This window comes from Rhinoraja longicauda, chromosome 11 (assembly GCF_053455715.1).
Source record: "Rhinoraja longicauda isolate Sanriku21f chromosome 11, sRhiLon1.1, whole genome shotgun sequence".
In the NCBI taxonomy this organism is placed as follows: domain Eukaryota; kingdom Metazoa; phylum Chordata; class Chondrichthyes; order Rajiformes; family Arhynchobatidae; genus Rhinoraja; species Rhinoraja longicauda.
Genome location: NC_135963.1, coordinates 28,764,519 through 28,785,853, shown reverse-complemented (window position 1 = coordinate 28,785,853; position 21,335 = coordinate 28,764,519). Strand labels below are relative to the sequence as shown.

Below are 21,335 nucleotides of genomic sequence, written 5' to 3'. Positions count from 1 at the left end.
TAAAATTAAATATAAATTCAGCAAAAATATGCAACCATACTTAAATAATTAAAAAATAATAAATAACAATTAGTGGAAGAGATCTCATTGCATTTTCCTCTTTCTTCCCTGCCAAATCCACTTTGAAATTAGTAGACCTGGATCAGATTTCACAGCATAAAATGCCCAAGTCCATCAAACGCATGGCCCTCTCCACCATCAAAAACATGAGGTGCTGCCTCAAGAAGGTGGCATCGATCATCAACGATTCCCACCATCTGGGCCATGCCCTCTTCATGCAGTTACCATCGGGCAGGAGCTACAGAAGAAGCCTGAAGTCCCACACCACCAGGTTCAGGAACAGCTACTTTCTTATAATCATAAGGTTCTTGAACCGACCAGCACAATCTTAATTCTCCCCCAACAATGTAACTAAGTGCTGAGGAATCTCGGCCAGATCGAGCTCCACTGCTTGATTCCACAGTGAGTCTCCTGGTGGTACTCCACTCTGAAATGGATTGACCGAGCTCAGTTAGAAAGTTTTAGATTTCCATAATTGTGGAGGAATTCTAAAATTTACTAGCAATTACACAGAGAAATGATAGTGTTGTCATGCAGAACTGTCATCATTTACCCACAAAATCAAGGCCAATATATCTTTTTTTCCCACTATTACCGATCTACAGACAAGCAGTCCCATAAAACCAGGCATCAACTTTTCAGGTTTCTCCTAAGACGGCAGAATGGTACAGAACTTACAAAATGATGTCCCCACAAGATTCATCCATGGTACAAGTACCAATATTCTTTACTTTATTTCCAAAATTCAGTTCATTTGAAAGCAATTGGACTGAATTTTGGAAGTGAGCACATAACACATTATGCAGCATGTCCCAGGATACCAACCAGCGATTCTAACACAGGGCGCAAATAATGATCCAGATTTTGTAGTAACATTAACACCGTAGCTGCCACGCACTCTGTTATAAAGGAAGACGATTTCTAGCAGCAGCATTTCAGTAGTTCAAGCACATAATTAGTAAGGTGCACTGCTTCTCCAGAAGCTCTGCTAAAAGTGTTTGTCAGGCATGAAGGATGTAATATGATGGCATTTAACCTCACTTGGGATTCCTCTGAACCAACTGGAAGAGGTTGGGTCTTGTCCATTTCAGTGCAAAGGTAATCTTTTATAGTTACAAAGTGTCATTTACTGCAAACAACCTGACACTGTTAATTAACTTAAAAATGGTATCAGTCCTTCTGGTTTTCATTTCTGCAATAGTTTCCTTTTTAAATATACAAGGCTGAGGAGTCAAACCAGATCCCAGATCCCAGTGAATCTCAGTGGAAATCCGTACGCAAGTGGAATTAAACACTGGGTCATTGTTTTAAACAATGCACATGGTTTAAATTTTTATATTGCTGATATTACTGTTGGATGCAGGCTTTCCATTTTGTATAGAGGCAGTGATATTGTGCAGAAATGCTTCTGTTGACCTTGAAAGGTTAAATAACTCTATTAGTCTCGTGTTGAATTGATGCTGAAGGAACTTGTTAGCACAAGAATATCATAGAGCGAGCATCTACTATGAGAACTGTCTGAACTGTTAGATGTAATTATACCTATAACCCTTGTGAGGGATCCACATTTATAATCCATTAGTGCCAATTACTACTGAAATGGTTGGTTATTTTTTAAATGGCTCTGGTTCTGTAGCTGGAAAAGGATTTTGTTTACATCTTCTTTTCTAAATGTTTGCATTTATTTAAAGGGAAGCATTACATAAGTTCACTTCATCAGATGACCTGGTGTGCTTTATAACTAATTAAATAATTCTGAAGAGTGGTTATTGTAGAAAATTCAATAGCCAATTTCTAGATCCCACAAATAGTAGGAAAAAAAAGATAAATTGCTTAAATGATGTTGATTGTGGGATAAATATGGAAAACTCTCCTCCACAATTTTTGGATTGTCCTACAGGATCATTATATTCACCAGGGATCCCACCTGTCAGCCTGGATTACAGGTATGTTTCGAAGATTGGAACTTTTGAAGATCGTTCACTACGATGCTGGGGAGGCAGTGGCGCAGCAGTAGAGTACAGCGCCAGAGACCCGGGTTTGATCCTGACTATGGGTATTGTATATACGGAGTTTGTACAATGTCCCTGTGACTGCATGTATTTTCTCCATGTACTCCGGTTTCCTCCCACACACCAAAGACGTACAGGTTAGTAGGTAATTGGTTTTATGTAAATTGTAAATTGTCGCCAGTGTGAAGGATGGTGCTTGTGTAGATGTTTTAGTTTAGTTTATCGTCACATGTAGTGGGGCACAGTGAAAAGTTTTTGTTGCTTGCTAACCAGTCAGCGGAAAGACAATACATGATTACAATCGAGCCATTCACAGTGATCGCTGGTCAGTGCAGACTCGGTGGGCCGAAGGGCCTGTCGCCACTCAATATATTGAAAGTCTAAAGTAAATACCACTGAGTGAATCTAGGGCAGGGTGGAAGTTAATACTAAAGTTGATGAAATCACTAAGTTCTGCATGGGCGCAGGAGGCAGCCCCACTGCATTTGTCAATGTAGCAGAAAAACAGGTGCTAAACGGTGCCAGAGTACATTTGGAATGAGGAGAACAAGAATGTAACTGACAAATAGACATGCTTAACTGGATCATGTGCCCATTGACTTGAAAATGAGAGAAATCAAAAGAACAGATTTTGCTTGGGCAGCTTACAACCCAGCGGTATGAATATACTTCTCTAACTTCAAGTAACCCTTGCTTTCCTCTCTCTCCATCCCTCCTCCGTCCTAGTTCTCTGACCAGTCTGACTATCTTCCTGATTAAATTTTATTTTTGCATGCTTCATTGTCACCTTCCCCTAGCTAACAATGATCTATTCTACATTTTCTTTGATCCACGTCCCATTTTCACACCACAGTCCTCCATATCTCTGTGCCTCCCTCTCCCCTGTCTCAGTCTGAAAACATAGAAAACATAGAAAATTGGTGCAGGAGTAGGCCATTCGGCCCTTCGAGCCTGCACCGCCATTCAATATGATCATGGCTGATCATCCAACTCAGTACCCCATACCTGCCTTCTCTCCATACCCCCTGATCCCTTTAGCCACAAGAGCCACATCTAACTCCCTCTTAAATATAGCCAATGAACTGGCCTCAACTACCTTCTGTGGCAGAGAATTCCACAGATTCACCACTCTCTGTGTGAAAAAAAACTTTCTCATCTCGGTCCTAAAAGACTTCCTCCTTATCCTTAAACTGTGACCCCTTGTTCTGGACTTCCCCAACATCGGGAACAATCTTCCTGCATCTAGCCTGTCCAACCCCTTAAGAATTTTGTAAGTTTCTGTAAGATCCCCCCTCAATCTTCTAAATTCCAGCGAGTACAAGCCGAGTCTATCCAGTCTTTCTTCATTTGAAAGTCCTGCCATCCCAGGAATCAATCTGGTGAACCTTCTCTGTACTCCCTCTATGGCAAGAATGTCTTTCCTCAGATTAGGAGACCAAAACTGTACGCAATACTCCAGGTGTGGTCTCACCAATGCCCTGTACAACTGCAGCAGAACTTCCCTGCTCCTATACTCAAATCCCCTCGTTATGAATGCCAACATACCATTCGCTTTCTTCACTGCCTGCTGCACCTGCATGCCTACTTTCAATGACTAGTGTACCACGACACCCAGGTCTCGTTGCATCTCCCCTTCTCCTAATCGGCCACCATTCAGATAATAGTCTGCTTTCCTGTTCTTGCCACCAAAGTGGATAACCTCACATTTATCCACATTATACTGCATCTGCCATGCATTTGCCCACTCACCTAACCTATCCAAGTCACGTTGCAGCCTCCTAGCATCCTCCTCACAGCTAACACTGCCCCCCAGCTTCATGTCATCCGCAAACTTGGAGATGTTGCATTCAATTCCCTCGTCCAAATCATTAATATATATTGTAAATAGCTGGGGTCCCAGCACTGAGCCTTGCGGTACCCCACTAGTCACTGCCTGCCATTCTGAAAAGGACCCGTTTATTCCTACTCTTTGCTTCCTGTCTGCCAGCCAGTTCTTTATCCACATCAATACTGAACCCACAATACCGTGTGCTTTAAGAAGAAGAAGGGTATCGACCCAAAATGTCAACCATTCCTTCTATCCAGAGATGCTGCTTGTCCCGCTGAGTTACTCCAGCATTTTGTGTCTAGCAAAAGTGAAGATGTTGAGAGCGAGGCCAAGTCAATCAAGTCTCTATTCAATGAAATTTTTGGAAGGTCTTGAGTCCTTCCTTGTGGATGAAGAATGGATGTGTAAAGGGAGTGAATGTCCATGGTAAAGATGAAGCAATGGGCATGTAGGAATTAAAAGTTATTAAGATGATGAAGAACATGTGAGGCGTTTTGGATGTATATTGGAAATGACTAAATAAAGGGAGCAAGGAGAAATCCAGGGCATAAATGTAAACATGACTTCACTGTAAATGAACTAGTACTAATTGTAAATTCACAATCACCTGAATGTCCCATGCAAACACTATTCAATTCCATTACATTAAATACATGGAGTTTTAATAGTGTAAATGCAACATTTCATATCAGCATAACAAAGGGAACAAAATGACTTTGGCTTTTAATCATTCTCTAGGGACTTTGATCAATAGAATCATTGAATTTTGGAAATCAGTAGGAGACCCTTCAGCTTATTGCATTGGGGAGAAATCTATATTTTCACTTCCCAACTATAATCAGTTTGCAGAAGAGTCGTGGCCCAAAATGTCACCCATCCAATCCCTCCACAGGGGCTGCCTGGCCTGTTGAGTTACTCCAGCACTTTGTGTTTTGCTCAGGAATCCAGCATCTAGTGTCTACATTTCACTCGATTCCTCTGCCTCTTATATTTTATTTCTTGTCAAATGTTAGCTATGTTATCGAATTTATCCCCACCAATATTTATGTCCTATGTATAAAAAATTACCAACCTTCCCTTATCTTTTGATAATTGTTTAAAATCTGTACCTTCCAATTACTGACTGGTGGACCAGTGGAACTAGCAATTATTCTTATCCTTTGTAATTCTCCATCTTATCACATGCTGGAGCTGACAGGTTGATGATATCCACTGTTGAAGTTTGAAGAATGCCGTTTGTTGAGTAATGGAGGGACAAACACCCACACAACTCACTACCCATGTTTAGAACTATGGTTACCTTCCAAAAAGATTAATTTAGCTCTGAATTTTAAAAAAAAAATCCTGTTTTAAATTCCAGAATTTTCTAGCAATGAAACTGACTCCAAACAAGATGGTTTTAATATCTCAGAAAATGTGTTTTCAATGATACAGATAAAATACACTTTAAGGTCCATTGTCCCACAGAAAGTTAATTGTAATATTTTTATTAAATGTTTAAACCATCAAGACCAATAAATAACATGCACTGGAATCCAATCCACTTTCATACAGATCTGATAGCGACAAATTATCAACAAATGGCAAGAATTGAACTAATTGGCTTTTCCGTTGGGTTCCTTCAAGTGTGGTTGCAACTGTGGAATGCAACTGTTTATCATTCATAGTCTGTGTATCTGCGCCACTATAGAAACGGCACACCCCAATAACAAATAAGCAGACTTATTTCTATGCTCCGCTATCATTGTGTACCAGTTGTTTACAAGCACTCTCGTTAATGTTTTTATTTCATTAAGTTGGATCTTAGATATGAAAACTGAGTTGGGCAAATCTGTGGGGAGAGAATACTTCAGGTTAATGATCTTTTCATCAGATCTGGGAAAAATTAAAATGAAACATGAGGTTGCAGAGGAGAAGGGGTAAGGCGAAGAAATAAAATGTCTCTGATAGGTAAGAGTGTCTGAATGACAGAAGTAGTGCTGGTGCAGACGGGCTTGTTACTCACAATCAGTCTGTTTGCAGGAAATGTAAATACTAAGAGGCCCATAAGTACAATGTCAAAATTGTGAAAAACGTTTGTCAAAATTGCTGGAAATCTGAAATGAAAAACAATGCTAAGGTTAGCCAGCATCTGTGAAGAGAAAAAAACCCAGTTAACCTTACCGGTTGACGAAATTCCAACAGATAGGTCAGATATGATATATATATATATTATCTGAAATGGTTTGATGCTCAGTGACAGGATTTGATTCAGAGAGAGGAATGAGGACGTGTCAGAGAGCTGCAAACTGGAGGTCAAGTTTGCTGAGCTACAACTTGTCAGCAGTTTTGTTAGCAAAGTTGAGGTTCGTCTATAGTGACCAAAGAACCAAAGATTCAGACGAGGGCAGGTTAGAGGTAATAAAGCTCATGAAAAAAATAAGATGGTCAGTGTTACACCAGCAGGTTGAAATGAATCAACCTTATATTTTGAATTTGGCTGCAGCAGTTCTGCAAGTAAATTGATCTGCATTAACCCAGGGACATTCCACAGCCAGCAGAGATTTCCATAAAGCCACTATTTATGATCCAGATACATCCGTTTACTAGATACCTATCATAAACTCTTAAATTTGGAATCTGGATTAGCTTTGAAACAGGATGATTGGTCCATAATAGTCCCAATTATTCTGGTTATACTTAAGTACTGTCAGAAGCAACACCATCTGTCTGTCCCAACCGATTTTGTGTAACAGAATTAAGCTGTGCAGGTTTCTCCCTGCGAAACAAAGGAGGAAAAGGCACTTTATTAATGACAATGATGGTATAACCATCTGCCATATGTGTTACATTATATGCTTCCAAGCAGAATTACAGCTTTCTGCTAAGGTTTAGCAGCCATGGTCCTGTACTGCAGCTAACACCCATCTAAATAAAATGCCATTTTGCTGTTGGGATTTGTTACTTCTACAAAACCGAAACTTAAGAAGCGAGAGGTTCCGTCACGGCAATACTGAGCTGAACTACTGCCTTCTATTGACTTCATTTCCATTTCAAACAATGGGATCATTAACCTATTGAAGTTGGTGAATATGGTTGTAGAACCCAACAGGAGTACCCATCCTGTGTTTGAGCAGGAGCAGTGGGATGCAAACAAACCCTGCAGCCATTTAGTTCCTAACTTCAGGAGCAGAAGAAATCATTAATAATCCAAACCAATATGAAATGTTATTTAAAACATAGAGCATTGAACAGTACAGCGCAGGAACAGGCCCTTTGGTCCACAGCGTTTGTGCTAAAAATGATGGCAAGTTAAACTAATCTCCTCTGCTCTACTCTTACTCTAAGTGTTATGTCTAAAAAGAGCACCTCCCTCCACCCTAAATTTGGGAACTAAAGAGCTGGTGAGACTGTGATCCATCCTAAATCCCACTGCAACAGCTTCCACAGCACCCACATTCCAAGGCAAATAGTAGCAGATTTTCAGACAGTTTTAAACATTTTTAGCAACTATTAATAATCCAAAGCAATTTGAAATGTTATTCTAAGGTTTTATGTTTATGTTTTTGCAATAAAGGAATTTCAGAATTGCTTAGCATAAATGTATCTATTAACCAAGTTACAAAATATTCCTTGGTAAAATTAGTGGCTTGATATTTTACCTACAGGCTAATATTTAGGAAAAACCATGGAAATAATCTGGACAATTACATTATACCAAATAGGCTTTGTATTATCACTGCTTGTGGATCACCCTGGGATGGGCTTTCTGCTCCTTGTAATGATGTATGTTTATACAGAACAGGAATGTCAGAAAAAGCTGAACAGGTCAATTTGTGCAGCAGGCAGACTTTTCATGTGATTTCACAAATTGTGCAAAATAATCATTTTAATAGGTAATTTTGCATAATTAAATTTAAATGAGGGCAAATGTCTAAGTTATTTTGTGGTGCGTACAGCCAACCTATATTTAATTGCAGTTGACAAGTTGATAAACCTGTTAAACAGATAGAATGTAAAAGCAAGGGACAGAAACTTTATTCACATGAAGTGTTCAATTTATTTGCAGCTGCACATTGTTGTCCGCTTATGAAAGTTGGGATTTCAGAAGCAAAGTATAATGAACATTACTTCTGGAATACATATTCAGTGCAATAGAAACATAGAAACATAGAAAATAGGTGCAGGAGTAGGCCATCCAGCTCAGTAGCCTATACCTGCCTTCTCTCCATACCCCCTGGTCCCTTTAGCAAAAAGGGCCACATCTAACTCCCTCTTAAATATAGCCAATGAACTGGCCTCAACTACCTTCTGTGGCAGAGAATTCCACAGACTCTGTGTGAAGAAATGTTTTCTCATCTCGGTCCTAAAAGACTTCCCCCTTATCCTTAAGCTGTGACCCCTGGTTCTGGACTCCCCCAACATCGGGAATAATCTTCCCGCATCTAGTCTCTCCAACCCCTTAAGAATTTTATATGTTTCTATAAGATCCGCCCTCAGTCTTCTAAATTCCAGCGAGTACAAGCCCAGTCTATCCAGTCTTTCCTCATATGAAAGTCCCGCCATCCCAGGGATCAATGGTGGAACTTAAATCATTCTTCTCAGTTTTCATAAATCACTAAGTAGACCAAGTCGGGTATTGCAACGTGGACACCACAATTCAGATCGCCGGTCTTGGTGATCTTGTAATGGAGTTACAGTTGTATTGGTAATTAGAGATGAGGGGTTTCAGTTAGTTACAGAGACTAATTAAACCGGGATTACATTCTGTAGTGTGGTGATTGAGGGGACATTTAACAAAAGTCTTAAAAAATATTGCAAATTTTGGTGAAGTAGAAATGGGAAGGTTGTTTTCAGGAGGGAGCCAGTAATTATTGGATAACTAGTGATTTAAAATAACTACCAAAATAATACAAGCAAGAGATGTGAAGTATCATTTAATGATTTGTAGTCCATTATAGGAAAGCCCATAGATGTATCCAATATATATTTTATATAAATTCATCAGTAGTTTTCAAAATAGAATTGGATTATAATATAAAAAGCAAAACAGAAAGGAGGAACATTGCGAAAGGCTCAAGCAGTGGAAAGAAATAATGGTTCTTCGAAGTGCGAAGAATTCGCTAAATTTTTCACCAACAAAGTTGAGAACATTAGAATGAACATTTCCCCTCCCACCCGTGACCTAGCTGTCTCACTAGTCTGTTCATCTAAATTGGACTGCTTCCAACCCGTCACTCTATCCTCCCTTGCAAAGCTTGTCTCCGCTATGAAACCTGCAACCTGCCCCCTTGATCCTGCCCCCACTGCCCTTCTGAAGGAAGTCATTGCAATAGCCGGTCCCAGCATCCTCTCTATTATCAACAGTTCTCTGGCCACTGGCACAGTTCCAACCAGTTTCAAGCACGCGGTGGTCCAGCCCCTACTGAAAAAACCTAACCTAGACCCCACCTTGCCTAGCAACTACAGACCCATTTCCAAACTGCCATTCCTGTCAAAAGTCCTTGAAAAGGCAATTCTAAACCAATTAGTGCCCTACCTGCACCAATACACCATCCTGGAAAGTTTCCAGTCAGGTTTCAGAGCCCACCACAGCACAGAGTCTGCCTTGTTGAAGGTACACAACAACCTGCTTCTCGCCATCGACACCGGCGACTGTGCAATCCTGCTCCTTCTCGACCTCAGCACAGCGTTCGATACAGTGGACCACACCATCCTTATTGACCGTCTCCGGTATGCGGTTGGCATTGATGGCACTGCCCTGAGCTGGTTCGCTTCGTACCTCAAAGATAGGAGTTTCGCCATCAACATAGGCAGTTATTCCTCTGCTCCAGCTAGCCTCTCCTGCGGAGTTCCACAAGGCTCCATCCTAGGCCCCATTCTCTTCTCTCTATACATGCTCCCCCTTGGCCAAATCATTCAAAGGCACGGCATTTCTTTCCACTGCTATGCCGATGACACTCAGCTTTACCTCCCCCTGAAACCCAACAACCAGTCAAATTTAAACAGCCTCTTACACTGCCTTGAGGACATAAAATGTTGGATGGCACAGAACTTCCTCCAATTAAATGAGAGCAAGTCTGAGGTCATCCTATTCGCCCCCCCGACTCCATCAAATCGATAACAGGCAGTCTTGGAAGTCTATCCTGCCTAGTCAAACCGCATGTCAAAAACCTTGGCATGATATTTGACTCTGCATTAAAATTTGATAAGCAAGTCAATGCTGTGGTAAAAGCCAGCTTCTTCCAACTTCGAACCATAGCTAAAATCAAACCTTTCCTCCAATTCGACGACACAGAAAAAATCATTCACGCTTTCATTTCCTCCCGCCTAGACTACTGCAACTCCCTATACACTGGGATCAGCCAATCTTCCCTGTCCCGCCTGCAACTGGTCCAAAACGCCGCAGCGAGATTCCTGACGGGTACCCGTAAAAGGGACCACATCACCCCGATTCTGGCCTCTCTCCACTGGCTCCCTGTACGGTACAGAATCAACTTCAAGCTCCTCCTATTCACGTATAAAGCCCTAAATGGACATTCCCCCCCCTACATCAAAAATCTTCTAACCCCTCTCTCTAACTCCAGGTCCCTCAGGTCGGCCGACTTGGGGCTACTCACTACCCCGCGGTCTAGGCTTAAGCTCAGGGGTGACCGCGCTTTTGCAGTTGCAGCTCCTAGACTGTGGAACAGCATCCCTCTCCCCATCAGAACTGCCCCCTCCATCGACTACTTTAAGTCCAGGCTCAAAACCTATTTCTACTCCCTAGCGTTTGAGGCTCATTGAGGAGGCGCTGTGAACTGTTTGCGTGCTACTGTATGTTTCTTTTTTTTTTCCTTAGTACCTAATCAGATGTACAGCACTTTGGTCAACGTGGGTTGTTTTTAAATGTGCTATACAAATAAAATTGACTTGACTTGACTTGACTTGACTTCCTGGTTAACATTCATTCACCCAGTCTTCTGTTGTTGCTTCAATAATATAGTAGCAGCACACCCCACTAGCTGAAAGAGTGTTGCTAGGACTGAGAAATGTTCCTTTCAAATCTGGCTGCACAGATTACAGCTGCTCTGTTACACACTGAGAAATGTAAGAACTTTCTCATGGGAAATATACTGTTGAGCATATAATCATGGATTCCCATGGAAGGGAATTCAGAGTTTACACCTCGGTGCAGTATTGAGGAACTTCCAGGTTTACACGGCAATGCAGCCGTTATGTAATTCTTGGCAGAACTGGAGGAATTCTAAGCTTGAACTCTACTGCAACACTTGGGCAAATTCTAGGGTTTCACTCAAGTGCAACACAGAGAGAAATGTGCAGTCCTGGAGGTACCTTGCTTGGAAAGAGATGTTAAATTTCAAACTCTTGTTGTCTTAATGAAACATCAAAGACTCTGCATATCATTTGTTGATGATGGAGGAAGTGTAACCATCAAATAACAGGTAATTCGATCATCACCTTGAATGAGGAGCTTGCCTTTTTTGAATGGGTTGCCAAATTTTTGTAGTGCAGCAGTAACAATGTATCAAATATATAAAGTGGTTTGGAGAAATCTTGAGACAGTGAAAGGCATTAAATAAACATACAATTTTCTTTCTTTTTTTCCACTGGTTAATGTCTGATTCCATTATAACTAATGTTACTTTCAAAGGCAAACAACACCCGCTATGTAAGATGCTTAGTGCAACAAGTTAAACAAGGATAGTCATAATTAATGCAATTTATACAAGTAAATTATGTAATGGCATGTTTTAATATATAGAGAGTGACAGGTGCCTGGAATGCATTGGAAGGTAAGTGGGGGAAGCTGATATGAGAGAATTGTTTGAGACCTTTAGATAACAGATACAGGAACAGGCGGGGAATGAAGGTAAATAGGTTGATGTACAGGTTGATGTGCAGTTTTAAAATTTGCATCCTTGTCAGCACAGGAATTGTGGGCCGAACGCCTTGTTCGTTGCATTATTTTATGTTCTCTGATGAGGTATTTAATGGTGCAGCAGTCTCTGAGAATAAGCCAGCTACTAACATTTAATCACAGTGAACAAGTCGAACATGTTCCTTTTGGATTATTCTTACAAAACTTGAGATGGTTATAGAATAGATCCAGCAAAAACTAGAGTATATTTTTCAAACAAATATGCTTATGAAGGTTAATTCTTCCTTCTGATGCCAGGGCAATCACTCAAAATTATCAATCCTGTATTTTGCTTACTATTATCAAGTCCACTCAGGGTCCTAATTCAAGCCCCAGTGTCAGGGTATGGTTTAATTTTTTATTGTTGCCAAGTGTACCAAGATACAGTGAAATACATTGTTTTGTGTGCTATCTAGGCAGATTATACCATACATGAATACAGAGGGTTGTACAAAAGAGAAACCAAGTGGAGTGCAGAATATAGCTTTACAGCCTCACTAAAAGTGTTAATAATAAGGTGCAAGGGCCACAACAAAATAGATTAGAGAATCCGAATACATCTTCAACTTATGAGAGATCCATTCAAGAATCTAATAACAGCAGGGAAGAGGCTGTTCTTGAATCTGGTGCTTTCATGCTTTTGTATCTTCTGCCCTACAGGAGAGGGGAGAAGAGAGAATGAACAGGGTATAAGAGGTCCATGATTGTGTGGCTGCTTTTCCAAGGCAGGGTGAAATGTTGATTGGAGTCAATGGGAGGAGGTTGGTTTGTGTGATGGACTGGGCTGCATTCAGTTCTTCAGCTGCTGTTTCAGATGGGCAGGAAAGTGATAAGGAGGAAAGTGAAGCAGGAGGTAGGGGATGCCATCCTTCCACTCAGTGCTAATGAAAATGTTGAGCTTAATGTTAATTTGGACCAACTTCGGGAGGAACACACAATTGTGTTCACTCAGGAACCCTCGGGTAGTATTTTTGGCCTGGAAAGGGAGGTTTGATCTATGCAGAAATTGCCTAAAATATTCCGCAAAATATCAGTCTCAAGTGAGGATTGAACTGTCTGGCTACAGTCAAGATTGGTAACATTTGCCCACTTCTATGAGAAAGAAGGATTTGCAGATGCTGGTTTACACCGAAGATAGACACAAAATAACTCAGCGGGACAGGCAGCATCTCTGGATAGACCTTCTGAAGAAGGGTCTCGACCCGAAACGTCACCCATTCCTTCTATCCAGAGATGCTGCTTGTCCCGCTGAGTTACTCCAGCATTTTTATGTCTATCTTCTGCCCACTTCTATACTTGTTTCATGATAATGGCACTGCACACATCAGTGGATTTGAATTGCTTGTAAAAACTCACTGAAAACATGGCTACTTTTGTCACAGTCGTTCTCTATCTCTGTGACCAGTGGCAAAAAAATAATCCATCTCACAAATAATAGCTTGTGATAAAACTCCAAGTAATGACACGTATGTTGCTGGTGCAGCACTCCCAAATAGTTCATTTGCAAGTCGAATCGGTATTAAGGAAGGCAAATTTAATGTGAGCATTTATATCAAGAGGACTGGAATACAAAACAGAGATGTAATGCTGAGGCTCTAAAAGGCACCGCATTTGGAGTACTGTGAACAAATTTGCACCCCATATCTGAGAAGGATATGTTGGCTCTGGAGAGGGTCCAGAGGAGGTTTACAAGAACGATTCCAGGAATCAGTGGGTTAGCATATGATGAGCATTTGACAGCACTTAACCCTTTCCTCGCTGGAGTTTAGAAGGTTGAGGGAGGACCTCATTGAAACTTACAGAATAGTGAAAGGCATAGATAGAGTGGATGTGGAAAGGATGTTTCCACTAGTGGGAGGGTCTAGGACCAGAGGTCATAGCCTCAGAATTAAAGAACACTCTTTTAGAAAGGAGGTGAGGAGGAACTTCTTTAGTCAGAGGGTAGTTAATCTGTGGAACTCATTGCCACAGAGGGCTGTGGAGGTCAAGTCAGTGGATATTTTTAAGGCAGAGAGAGACAAATTCTTGATTAGAATGGGTGTCAAGGATTATGGGGAGAAGGCAGGAAAATGGGATTAGGAGGCAGAGATCAGACATGACTGAATAGCGGAGTGGACTCGATGGGCCGAATGGCCTAATTCTACTCTTACAACTTATGAATGTGAACTCTTTAACCTGGAGAACAAACCTGCATTTGTCAAGCATGGCACAAATGTACACATCAAATCATTTCTGCCCTGAAATTCCTCTGGGGATAATTAAAACATGCGACAACAATATATGGCTCATAATGAGATTTATTTCAGGATTATATTAATGTCTCTTAGTTATATATAATCCAGTTACCCTCTGTAATCTGATAACTGTATTTATGTTACACAATGAAATAAAAGCATATTTACTTTCATTGCACACATTGATAGTTCAATATGCATATTTTAAGTTATCTGTAATATCACCACACAAAAGAATGATTAATACATATTGTACATCCATCATTTATATAATATTTGCGATGAAAATTCCTTTCAAACCCTTCCTGCTTTAAGGCATATTATATACCGGCTTTTATTTTGCCTCAACCTAATTTCCTTCTTCCTTTCAATTTCTATTTACCTAGAGGGTGATCCCTCTACCTAAATAAGATTAAGAAAATACAGCCCTGTTCTGGTAATTCCTTCCTTGCAGTTTATCCACTGTCTGAAAAAAACTGGAAGCCTGGAAGTGCTGGGTTATACATTTGCTACATTTGTTCACTCTCATTCATATTGAACTATCTGTCTGAACTATTTTTTATCAATCTCTTTGTAATTTTGAATTGAAAGTGTGTGATCATACAATACCACTTCTAATAAGCCAAACTTTGATTGAGATAAATAACAGCAGTAGTTTCTCAAGTCTGTTCTACCATTCAATAAGATCATGGCTGATCACTGCCGAATTCCACACAGCTGTCTTTGCACCATATCTTATGCTATATTCAGCTTTTGAAAATCATCATTTATTAAATTCCAAGCACCCAGAATCATTGTCATGCTTTGTCTCCTTTGAGAAAACCATCCTGTTCCTCTCATTGAAAAATAAATCCATGTAATATGGCATTCTAGATGATCAAAAACTCACCCCATGACTGTAAATTTAATTCAAAATATATGTCACCCAGAATGAAATCTGAAATTTTACTCTGGTATAGCATTAGGCAGATGAGTAACCACCAAGGTTTGTCGATGGAACCTAACACATTTGTGCCATTAAAACATGGGTTAACATGGGTTAACATGGAGTAGAGCACCGTTGTGCACATTTTGGATCACTTGGTACCAATCAGGAAATTCATCATTTCTTCCAGGAGGATTTTTGTTTTTCTGGCATAAACTTTCCCTAAATGACAATAAACAGAAATCATCGAATTTTCAATCTTACTCGTCTGAAAAATAAAGCTTAATTTACTTAAGAATGACCCCGTTAACCATGCTATTTCAAAGATCAACTTTCAACCTACATTCTTTGCCCCTCTGTAATCTGTGCTCGTCTATGTCCCACATACAACCTCAGATATGTGCTTTAAATGCTTTGAAGATGGAATTCAGAGTCAGTCATCTTAGCTTCCACACCTCTGGGAATCTGCATTGCAAGCTTCTCCAAACATTGGACAAGTCCATATGGAAGCCGCCCTGACAAAGTTCTGCCAGGAGCAACTTGCTGTGGGCCTACACAAAGAACATGTCTCCTCCAAGGACTAATTCCTCAGCAGCCAGTCCAATTCCCTCTGAATCCTTGGTAGCATGCTTCCATCCCACTCCCAAAGTTGCTGCATCATTACATGCCATACCAATATTCACCTCCAGTTGTACAGGGGCGCTTATACTGTAGTGTGCTGGAAACTGCAAGAACTCCTTGCAAAGATCATACAGACTATGAACTGGGAGAACTTGCAACATATCATTCAGCATGGCATTACATCAGGAATTTCAGCAGCTTTTTCCCAAGGACCTCACAACTGAACTTTAGTGTTCCACAATGTTCTTCGTGTCAGTGATCCACGATGCTGTTTTAAAGCCAAAAGTTTTGTGAAGCAATTTTGTGACTGTTATTTCAAACTAAAACCCTCTTGGAAAAATGTAAACAATCCTCTTTCAATGAAGAGTACAAAGATTTATCCCTGGTCAATTTGAAATTCTCAATCGATATTTCTGAAAAACAAGATTACTGGTCATTATCAGGAGGCTGTTTGTGAGAGTTTGCTATTTGTGAATCAGCTGTTGCATTTCCCACATTACAGCAGTGACTGTACTTTACTGTGCTTTCGAGTCCTCTTGAGTCAATCATAGGCATGGTATTAATGCATTTTTCTTTCTTTTAAACAATATGATCAGAATCAGAACATTCTTTTGTTAATTTGCCCCGTTTTGCCTGTAAGTGCCTCTATACCATCACATACTGTATTCAGCACTGCCCGTGTCATAATATACTCAACATAAGGCGACTATTCTCTGGGACACAAGGGACCGCAGGTGTAAAAAACAAACTGCTAAGGGAACTCAGTGGGTCAAGCAGCATCTATGGAGCTAAAAGGATGGTTGCTGTTTTGGGAGATGACCCTGCATCAAGACTGAGAATGATAATTCTCACCGCTTATTCTCATCGGAGCTGAAAGTGTAACAAAATTGCCTGCATACGCGTTACAGTGGTGTGCCTGCAATTATCACCAAGTGCTCAGGAAACCAGTGGACCAGCCACACAGAATATTTTTAATGAAGCTGCACAATTTATATTTTAATTCTGGGAAAATTTATCTGTTTAATGTATGAGACAGAACAGGTTTTAGAAAGTAAAGCAAAACTATTTTACAATTAATTTTCAATTGTATGAGGCAAAAACTAATGTACTAAATGGGCAATACACTGGCGCAACTGGTAGAGCTGCTCCCCCACAATGCCAGAGACCCGAGTTCAATCCTGACCTTGGGAGCTATCTGTGTGGCATTTTGTATGTTCTCCCTATGACCACGTACGTGTCCTCCAGTTTCCTCCCACATCCCAAAGATGTGTCTGTTTATAGGTTATTTGGACTCTATAAATTTCCCCTAGTATGTAGTGAGCGGTGGATGAAAACGTGGAATAACATAGAACCAGTGTGAATGGATGCTCGATGGTCGACGTGGACTAGTTGGGCCGAATGGCCTGTTTCTATGCTGTATTACTAAACTAAACTAAACTAAATCATGAGCAGCATGCTGATCTCAGTTGTTCTCCCCATTGAGGAATTAAGGCAAGGAGGTTCTGGGTGGTGCTTCAATCTTGTTCAGTGCCTAGCAACCAATGGTAGAAGTACACATGTGTAAACATTCCTCCAAGATCTGGACCAAACATAAATGCAATCTCAACAGCAATAAAAAAATAACCAACAAACACACCACAAGCACTGCTGTTGAGTAACAAAATACTCCAAGTAGCTTTCCTGAATGACCAACAAGGCTGGGAGTTGCAGTAGCCACAGGAAAAGAAGTCCATAATGGTCAATCATGAACAATTTAAATTAAACCAAATGAGTAGGACAATGGAGCGGCAAAAATTAGCAAAATGCAAGCTGAAGAGTTGGTATGTTGAGAAATGATTTTAAAAAAACGAAGTAAATTTTACTATGTGGGCAAAAGGCAAACTAAGTCTGGAATAGTTTGAGGAATAGTTAACCACTATTGTTTCCTTTTGAATAGTTTACCGAAGATGATAAATGGATCTCCATCTGGTAATTTCACTGCAATAAAATAACATTATTTTGAGAGTCATATGAGCTGGAGTAAGGTGGCTCTGGGTTCTCCCAGAATCACAGGTTAACATTTAACATTTAACAGTTTACACCAGAAATCCCAATGTGTTCTTTTTCATATTTGTTTTCGTGTGCTGGTTGTGATTCAAGTCAATGGCCAGATTTCACTGGAGAGCCTGATATATGTGGCCTAAATAGCATAGGCAAGAGTATTCCAGATATCGACATGTGTGTACTTTCCACTAGTCACTAGATGGGAACAGAAGTGGAAAGTGTTTGGTCACCTCCTCTAGCCTAGGATGCTGACCCTAACACATTCTCCCTGACTACCACTTTCCAGATCAACTGACCAGATCACAAAGAATATATAACTCTGTAGCCTGCAAGACTCGTCTCTTCAGAGCAACAAACAGTTCTGTCACAGTTCATCATATGCCTCTTTGCTGCAATATTTGTTTTCATTTATGGTGCTGGCATGAGTCAGATGACAATAAAAGTAGAGAATTTCTGCAGGAAATATACTGTACGAATGCAAGACCGTTTGAAGTTCTGAAGCTGCATTTTTATAATTCCGAGAAATAGCTTCACATGTATCATGCACTGGGCCAAATGTGACAAGATTACCGCATTGCAAAAAACCCCATCATAAACAAGCTTTTGAGTTTAAATGGGATATCCTGTATAAATCACTCTTATAAATAAAACGAGAGAACACAAAAACAAACGGTTCAGAAGCAAGATATGGAATGTAGAGGAATCAAATTCTGCTAGCTTTTTAAACATTCGGACATAAAGCATTGAGGCAACATGAAAGCAACTGACCAGAGACATTAACTGAGCTAAACAGGATAACACAATCCAGGCTGATTCAACTACTTTTCTCAATTACAGCGCTGTGCTTCAAAAGCAATTCATTCCACGTGAAACAATTGGAAATATTTTGCCAAAAGGCACCATGTAAATTGAAGTATTGTTTATATTTAATTATATAACTTGATGAGAATACTCACGGAGATTGGGAGATGAGGAGGGGATGGCATTCTTTGTGGGCTGATAAAATCTGTAGCCCATTTTAGGTTCTGCCAACATTTAAGGTCAAGATTTGAGGGCTTTGGACCATTGGGATCCCTTCGGGGGCAGAGATGACTTGTACAAGTGGAACGGATTGCCCCAGAACAGGAGGGGGAGGGGCAATATCTTGGCACCAAGATTTACTAAAACTACTATGTTGATAGGGGTATGCGTGCTGTGGCAGCTGAGAAGGTTGAGGCAAATACAGAAGTTAAAGTGACCAAGTTCAGTAGGCAGGGATTGGGGGAAGATTGGTGGATTAAACTGCATTTCTTTCAATGCAGGGCACTTGAAAGCTAATTCAGATGAAGTCAGGATATGGACATGAACATGAGACTGAGATATTATAGCTATTACCGCAACATGGCTGAGGGAAGGACCAGACTGGTACCTTTTGGTGTAATTATCGTTCGGTATAATTGTAGAATCATTAATCATTGCCATCTTATAAAAAACTGACTAGCAATTACCTTTAACACAGTTTAATCAGGTCTGGTGGGTGGTCTTGGTTGTCCATGTACCCAGCACCAGACTTCAGAAACAAGTATGCTACTCTGAGTTCTGTCATGGCAACAGCTTCCCAAGGAAACAGAGAAGACATTGTGGTGATGTCCTCAAAGTTTCTTTAAAACAAATGTCCCCAATGACTGATGGGAATCTCTGGTCTTTGATCAATCAAAATAGAGAAGCCACATCCAGGAGTAAGTGAGTATTTCCAGTCTCCATGTGGGAAGCAAGCAGAGGCAAAGAGCAAATAGAAAGATGAGCACTTCAAACAACCTATCCCATTTCCCCATCAAGTACCTGATGCACCTCTTGCCCACCGATGGTGGAGTCTATGGGCCCCAAGTGGATGCAAGTTATCCTCAACACTGGCTGCCCTCAACAAGGGGCTGCCTCAACAAGGGGCAGCAAGGGGCTGCCTCAACGAGGGGCTGGCTATCCTCAACACTAAGGGGCTGCCTAAGAAAAAAGAGCCCACAGAAAAATGCAGAGTTCCAATTTTTTAAAAAATCACTTGAATCTGGATTTATTCCAAAAATGAATCACTTCTCTAAAATAGTTAAGTCTGCTTGGACAAGTGTTGCTGGTCATTTGAGCAGACCTATGTGACAAAGCTTATTTATCTTAACTTTTTTTAAATGTCCTTGAGGGTTCTTGCTCTGTGTGTGTCCAAACAGATTGCTTTTGGCATAAACACAGGTCCAACGTGTCAATATTTTATTTCTCGGGTGACAGCCACAGGGCTGTTTGTCTCTGCTATTAAGATCTAACCATGGACAAAAGGATAATAGGACCCACAACAACATCCCAGAGCATTCAGGAGATATTCAGTCCATCTCCTCTGGCCTACATAAACAAACCTATGCACAAAAGGATCATGAATCAAATCCACACTTTTCATGGCTTGAAAAATCCTTAAAGTAATGAGAAACTAGTAGAATGTGGAAAATATAATGACTACATGCCCACAGTGGCAGACGTTATTGGAACTTTTATTGTAATTATCATTAAGTATTTGATAAAAGCCAACATTTAATCATTGCCATCTTATAATACATGTGAATGTATTAGTGAATAGTAATTATCCTTTACCTAGAGCACAGCTTTGAATCCAAAATGTACAATGTCGGAATAATAGTTGTTGCCTTGGTTTCTATGTAAATTACCTTGAGTATGATGATGTAATGACAATATTTTACTTACACAGAACAGCATTCAATGCATCAGCTTTAACTTATAATTCACAGAAGGGAAATTAGTTAAGCATGTGATTAGCAGTTTCAGGAACGTGCTGATATTATAATCATGGAGTGGTAGGCAGCATTACTGAATTGAATGATTTGATTTTTAAATGCATTTTAGCTGAGAGTGGAAACAAATGTCTTCTTTGGTGTATACATAAACTTGACTTCATCCAAAATTCTGCTATCCATGTCTAGTATTTAATCAAATAACACTCACTCTTGTTGGGAGATGGTAATTGCCTGGTACTTAATATATATCTGTATATTATTAAAAATTTCGTCTAGTAATATGTATAATTGTATTATATGATTTTTACTTGCCATTAAGTCGCCCTTGTCTGAATGTTGTTCGCATCTTGTTGCTTGTGAGTGTAGATTGTAGGAAGTACTATTGAACATCCCTACATCTGATCTAATGATGGACTCAAATGCACTGATGAAGCTGCTGATGGTGTACATGTCGAGGATATTGCCTGAATTAACTCCAGCAGTGATGACCTAGGGTTGGGGTGACTGGCCTCCAACAACCACAACCATCTTGTTCTGTGAGAGGTATGACTTCAACTGTAAAAGTATTTTCTCCTTGCTTTCTATTGCCTACATTTTAATTAGCTCAGGTTGGAAAGGAAATCTAGCCCAGACCAAGACCATTTAAAATCAAAACCCTTGATTCTATTTATATTGTAATTCAGACCAATTACATTGACACAGCAAAAATGGTGTTGCTGAAAAGATTTAAAGATACGGTTCAAGAAAAATAGTATACATTTAATTTTGGAGTCAACTATTTCAAACAGACTTCTTTTAACTGCAAAGCATGAAAGCTCTTTTGTGTTGCAGTCACTGCTGTATCAGATGAGGAAGGTGCATGGAGAGAAACCCTTGTGTTCTAATGATATTTCAGCTTCTCACACTGTGATTGGTACTTAAAGCAACAAACACAGGAT

At 40.2% G+C, this 21,335-nt stretch overlaps 1 protein-coding gene and 1 long non-coding RNA gene across 2 annotated transcripts in view; one reads left to right on the top strand and one right to left on the bottom strand.

Annotated features, from left to right (window-relative positions):
- LOC144598082 (metalloprotease TIKI2-like) overlaps positions 1 to 21,335 on the bottom strand; it is a 293,579-nt gene that overhangs the window by 83,848 nt on the left and 188,396 nt on the right.
- LOC144598084 (uncharacterized) overlaps positions 1,091 to 21,335 on the top strand; it is an 81,964-nt gene continuing 61,719 nt past the window's right edge. Inside the window, exons 1-2 of the long non-coding RNA XR_013547821.1 lie at positions 1,091 to 1,158; positions 1,961 to 2,006. This is a non-coding gene — a long non-coding RNA (uncharacterized LOC144598084). The remainder of the gene's footprint in view (positions 1,159 to 1,960; positions 2,007 to 21,335) is intronic.